This window comes from Mustela putorius, unplaced genomic scaffold (assembly GCF_011764305.1).
Source record: "Mustela putorius furo isolate JIRA1106 unplaced genomic scaffold, ASM1176430v1.1 tig00000179_pilon_pilon_pilon, whole genome shotgun sequence".
NCBI classification, from domain to species: Eukaryota; Metazoa; Chordata; class Mammalia; order Carnivora; family Mustelidae; genus Mustela; species Mustela putorius.
The window spans coordinates 13,641,599-13,648,167 of record NW_025421305.1 but is presented as its reverse complement, the minus strand read 5'-3'; the positions used below and the strand labels follow the sequence as shown (position 1 = coordinate 13,648,167).

General features: G+C 35.0%; 1 pseudogene; it reads left to right on the top strand.

Annotated features, from left to right (window-relative positions):
• Positions 1-495: 495 nt before the first annotated feature.
• LOC101694138 overlaps positions 496-6,569 on the top strand; it is a 132,940-nt pseudogene continuing 126,866 nt past the window's right edge.

The window sequence follows — 6,569 nt, the reverse complement described above, 5'->3', positions numbered from 1 at the left end:
TTGCCTCTTTGTTTTCTTGACTGTTTCCTTGGCTGTGCAGAAGCTAAGGAAATGTTGAAAAACAAAAATAAAACTGGGGGCATCACGTTACCTGATTTCAAGTTTTACTACAAAGCTGTGATCACCAAGCAGCATGGTACTGGCATAAAGACAGACACATAGACCAGTGGAACAGAGTAGAGAGCCCAGATATGGACCCTCAACTCTATGGCCAAATAATCTTTGACAAAACACGAAAAAATATACAGTGGAAAAAAAGACGGTCTCTTCAATAAATGGTGCTGGGAAAACTGGGCAGCTATACGTAGAAGAATAAAACTCAACCATTCTCTTACACCGTACACAAAGATAAACTCAAAATGGATAAAAGACCTCAATGTGAGACAGGAATCCATCAGAATCCTAGAGGAGAACATAGGCAGTAATCTCTTCAATATCAGCCACAGGAACTTCTTTCAAGATATGTCTCCAAAGGCAAAGGAAACAAAAGCGAAGATGAATTTTTGGACCTCATCAAAAGCCTTTGGAATTCTTGAAGGCATGAGAAGAGTTCCCATTATTGAGAAAACACTGAAGCAGGTTAGAACTAGAATCACGTGACCACTGTCCAGATGGCCATGATGCAACCACCTACCAGTTCTGTATCTTGGCTGAATCTCTTGATCTTTTTCTGCAGGGCATGGTTCTCATCTACATAGTGAGGAAAATATTAGCATGTATTTTGCAGAGCTGATATTAAGGTTAATAAAAGCTAATCCAAGTAAAATGCTTGGTATGTGTCTGGCCCATAAGTACTCTACATATTTCAGCTACTATTCCAATTTACAGGTGAAGCTCAGGGTAACTTGCCTAAGCCTACAGTAGCAGAGCAGATTCTGAACTGAGATCTAACCCTAAAACTGAGTTAGTTTTATGACATTACACTGCTAACTTAAACATTCTGATTAGCTGCAGAATATGTGTTTGACAATTTATTTCACTGTTGAAATTTCACTAGGCTCCCCCACTTTTCTGTTTGCTCTTCCATTCTTTCTTCAGAGTACTGTATTGCACTTATAGGCCATCTGTCCATTACTGTCAAACAGTAAGCCAGATGCATCAGCAGTGGACCTGTGTGTATTTGAAAATTGCATGCTATGTGCAATTGTTTAAGCTTTAAAAAAACACACACATTTAGAAATCTTGAATATAAAAATTATTGTTCATATTAGGGGGAAATAATACTCCTTACAAAATAAAGAAAATGAAAATGATACTATAGGAATTGAAAATGATATTTTTAGAATGTAGTTTTAAATATTTTATTATTCAAGTAGCTAATCTGAATGTATATTATAGAAAATGTAAAATTAAAAAAATTGTGTATATAAAAATTGTATTTTCCAGTTTATCCTGTCCTTGTTGAACATTATTAATATCATTTATATTTAGATTTTTAGCCCTCTGTGGAACTCAAGAACCAAATGAAATTTAACAATTTTCTCAAATAAGTTTGGCCTTTCATTCCTCCTTTTCATACCAAGACAGGTTATGATTTTAATGGAATAAATACCTTTACCCTTCTTCAAGGTTTCCACAGCATGCTTTATTTAGTTCTCCCTGCAGTGTTTCTTAAGTGTTGCTTTACATGCTTTTCTCTACTACCAGACAATCAGCTCCTTGAAGGTTTGTAATTTAGTTTTATATGGAGATCTCTAGTATCTTCCCATATAATCTGATAATTGAGCTCCTAGTACCCAAGTGATTTAAAAATTTATTTCCACACAAAAACCTGCACATACATGTTTATAACAGTTTTATTCATATCCTTAAAAACAAGTAGCATCCAAAATGTGCCTTAATAGGTGTGTGGACCTGTGGTCATACACAGAATACTATTTGATGATAAAAGAAAAAAAGAGGTCTCATACCACATGAGGACATGGGTTAATTTTAAATGAATTTTGTTAAGTGAAAGAAACCTATCTGTAAAGGCTATATACTGAAAGAGTCTAATTATATGATATTCTGTAAAAAGGAAAGAGAGATAGTAAACAGAGAAGTACTTGCCAGGAGTCAAGGGTTGGGAGGGAGGATTGAATAGGTGAAGCATAGGGGATTTTTTTCTTTCTTTCTTTTTTTTTTAATGGGCAAAACTATTCTCTGTGATACCATAATGATGGATATATGGCATCATATGTTTGTTAAAACCCAAGAGCTCTATAGCACTAAGAATAAAAAATCTATAGAAATTTTTAAAACTCACTGAGGTGGTTCAGGGATCTTGGAATGGAACATAGAATGTAAGCAAAGAATCGAACTCTAATGCATGTACGAAAAAACTTCACTGAATGGGGTGGAAAAAAAAAGAAGCTGATCTGGAAGCTCTGGAAATAAATGTATTCTGCATAACTAAAGGCAAAAGGAACTTCACATCATCACTGTCCTCTTTAAAGTTGTTTCTCATGGTGGTATGGATTAACAATTTTGAAACTATTATATATGTACAGTGAAACTGAAAAATTAAGCAAATGTATAGTTATGGCAGAAGCCATATATTTCTCACTGTTGAAGTGAAAGATTATATATAAATAGAGGGAGAAGTTGAAAAGATCAATACGGTAATGGATTAGAGTTTCAGACAGTATGAACTCTTGTTTAGCTTAATAGAGATACAGATCACCACATACAGAAATACATGTGTGTAGGGGCACTTGGGTGGCTCAGTCAGTTAAGTGTCCAACTCTTGATTTCAGCTCAGGTCATGATTTCAGGGCTGTGAGAAGAAGCCCCACATCAAGCTCTGCAATGAGCAAGTAGCCTGCTTCAGATTCTCTCTCCTTCTCTCTCTGCCCCTTCCTGCTCATGCATTTTCTCTCTCTCAAAAAACCAAAACCAAAACAAAACAAAACAAAACAATGTATGTATGTGTATACAGAAGTTAATATAAATACATACATTTCTTTGTTATGTCAGTGAGAGAGTGAGAGTGCCTAGAAGTAATAATATGCCAGTAATAATGAGCACATCTAGTATTCAGAACATAGATGGGAATACCTCTGTGACAATCTGGAAATTCAGTGGTGGTTCTAGCACTCTGTATCAGCAAAAAACAAACAAACAAAAAAAAACCTGAAAATAGATGCACTGAAGAGGGTGAAAAAAAAATGGTTTCACCTTACCCATGTCATCCCCACCCTATAATCAGTGAGAAAGACCCCTTTCAGCCCATGATTTCTCCCACAGAGGAAAGCGAGAGTATGTTGAGTGACCAGCTTTTCCAGGCTTGTGGAACATTGCCTAAGAGGCCCATTCCTGTCTTGCCTCACCCAGATGATGGAGGGGATCAGCATGTCTCAGTAGTCTGGGGGAGCTAGGTGCAGTAAAAGTAGCAGGAACTCAGACCAATCATGTACATATATAAAAAACTGGCCACTGATCCCCCTGACAGCTTACAGACTTCATCAAGAGGTCCACCCATTAACCCATGGGAAACCTCACTTATAGCTCCCCATCCACAACTGGCAGACACATACCTATAGCTCTCTGAATGTACCCAGGATCATACATATGAATCTCCACAGAGAGTCTTCCTGTTTTCTTGTAGATAACATAGTATGAACCTCAACAGATGGTGAGCATGAACCTCCAGAAAAGGCACATCAAAGCCTGCAGAGATATCACATGGACATCAGTAGCTGGCTTGACCCTGAAGAATGGGAGAGAAGGCACCTTGAACAATGCCATGGGGAATATAAATGAGAGGCTCTGTGTATAGGCCTGATTCTGTGGGATCAAGAGATGGTGTGCAATCCTAGGACTTCTTACCTGATAGAAAAGAGGAAAAGTAGGGTGGGAATATCCATAAGAAAGACCACAAAATCTTTAGTTAAGTTGCTGAAGCTCCTTCTCTCTTCAAGCCAATCAGCAGACCAATGGAATATATTACTTCTTCAAATGTGAAGAAGTAACACAAGGCTTCAAGGAATATGAGGAATCAAGGAACATAACACCACAAAGGAAAAAAATTAACCCAATGAAAAGGAGATCTACCAATTGCTCTGCAAAAAAATAAAAATAATTGTCTTAAACTCAGCTACAAGGAACAAAGAAAACTAAAAACAAATCAAGAAAATGATACATAAACAAAATGAAAACTTCAACAAAGAGATAGAAACTATAAAAAGAAACTCGAGAAATTCTGGAGCTAAACAACACAATTACTTAACTGAAAAAAAAATCAACAGAGAACTTCAACAACAGACTTGATCAAGCAGAAGAAATAGCAAACTCAAAGGGATCTTTTGAAATTATCCAGTCAGAAGAAGGAAAAACAAACAAACAAACAAGAATGAAACAGACTGAAGGGAGCCTATGAGGCTTTTGGCACATTGAAAAACAATAGTATATGTATTATGGGGGTCCCAGAAGGAGCAGGAAGGGGCAGAAAGTTTATTCAAAGAAATAATGACAGAAGCTTTCCAAAGCTGAGAGGGAAATAAATCTACAGACTCACGATACCTGAAGTACCCAGACTAATCTGAATATTAAAAGATTTTCACCAAGATATGGTCACAATGTCAAAAATAAAAGACACAAAAGTTGGTGAGGATGTGAAGAAATGGGGACACTCATACATTGCTGCTGGGAATGAAAACTGATACAGCCACTTTGGAAGACAGTTTGGTGATTTCTTATAAAACTAAATATACTCTTACCAAGCAATCTAGCAATCATGTTTCATGCTGTTTGTCAAAGGTGTTGAAAACGTGTATCTACACAAAAACTTACATGTAAACACTTATAACATCTTATTATCTTTTCCAAAACTTAGAAGCAACCAAAATGTCCTTCAGTAGGTGAATGAATAAGTAAATTGTAGTGTATACAGGTATAAAATATTATTAAGAGCTCAAAAAATGAGCTCTTAAGCCATGAGAAGACAAGGAGGAACCTAAAATACATATTACTAATAAAAGAAGCCAATCTGAAAAGGCTATATACTGTATGATATTAACTATGACATTATAGAAAAGCCAAAATCATGGAAACAATAAAATCAGTGGTAACCAGGTATGGGGATGGGGAAAGAATAAATAGGGAGAGCACAGAGCGATTTGGGTTAGTAAAATTATCTTGTATGATATTTTAATAATAGTTATATCACTATACATTTGTTCGAATCCATAAAGCATACAAAACCCTAAAGCAAACTATGGTCTTTCGATGATTAAGAGGTCTTAATGTAGTTTTATCCTTGACCACACGAGTACCATTCTGGTGAGTAATGTTAGCAATGGAGGAGGCTATGGATATATGAGGGGTATATGGAGTGTATGTAGTAGAATACACATTCTTCTCAACCAATCATGGAATGGATCATAGTTAGGAAAAAAGCAAGTCTTAATAAATTTAAGAAAATTAAAATAAGTTCATATACCTTTCCCAACCAGAATGGTATAAAACTAGAAGTCATTAATGGAGGAATAATACAAAATTATTAAATACAAAATTAAAAACACATACTCTTGAATAACCAATGAGTAAAAGAAGGAATCAAAAGGAAAATATAAGAGAACAAATGTTAAAAGTTTTCATCCCAAGGAAAAAACAATTTTTCCTAACTACGTATGGTAATAGATGTTAACTAGACTTATGGTGGGGATTATTTGGTTACATACAAATATCGAATCATTATGTTGTATGTCTGAAACTAATATGATGTTGTATGTTAATGATATCTCAGTAAAAAAAAAGAATTATATACATATAAAAAAAGGAAAATAAAAATATATCTTGAAACAAAAGAAAATGGAAGTACAACATACCAAAACTTATGGAATGCAGAAAAAGTAATTCTGAGATGGAAGGTTTTGTGATAAATGCATTAAGAAAGATCTCAAAGGAATAATCCAACTTTGCACTTAAGAAACTTGAGAAAGAAAACAAACTAAGCCCAAAGTCAGGGGAAAAAAGAAGCAGTAAGTATTATAGCACAAATAAATGAAGTAGACTAGAAAACAATAGAAAATATTATTAAAGAGATTATTATTATTATTAAAATTATTATTATTAGGAGCTAATTTTTTATACAAACAGAATTGACAAACCTTTAATAAGAGTAATCACTACAAAAAGAATAATCACCCAAGGGGCACCTGGGTGGCATAGTAGGTTAAGCAGCTGCCTTCAGTTCAGGTCATGATCCCAAGGTTCTGGGACTGATCCCCACATTGGGCTCCCTGCTCAGTGAAGCCCAGTTCTCCCTCTTCCCTCTGCCCCTTCCCCAACTAGCATGCATTCTTTCACTCTCAGGTAAATAAATAAACAAAATCTTTAAAGAAAAGAATAATCACTCAAATAAGATTATAAATGAAAGGGGAGATATAACAATTTATACTGCAGAAATACAAAGGATAATGTGAAGGTACTATAAATAATTATATATCAACAAATGGATATGATATCCTAGAAGAAATGGATAAATTCCTAAGGCCTTATGACTTACTAAAACAAATTTATGAAAAATTAGAAAATGTGAACAGACCTATTACTAGTAAGGAGATTGAATTAGTAATCAAAAACTTCCC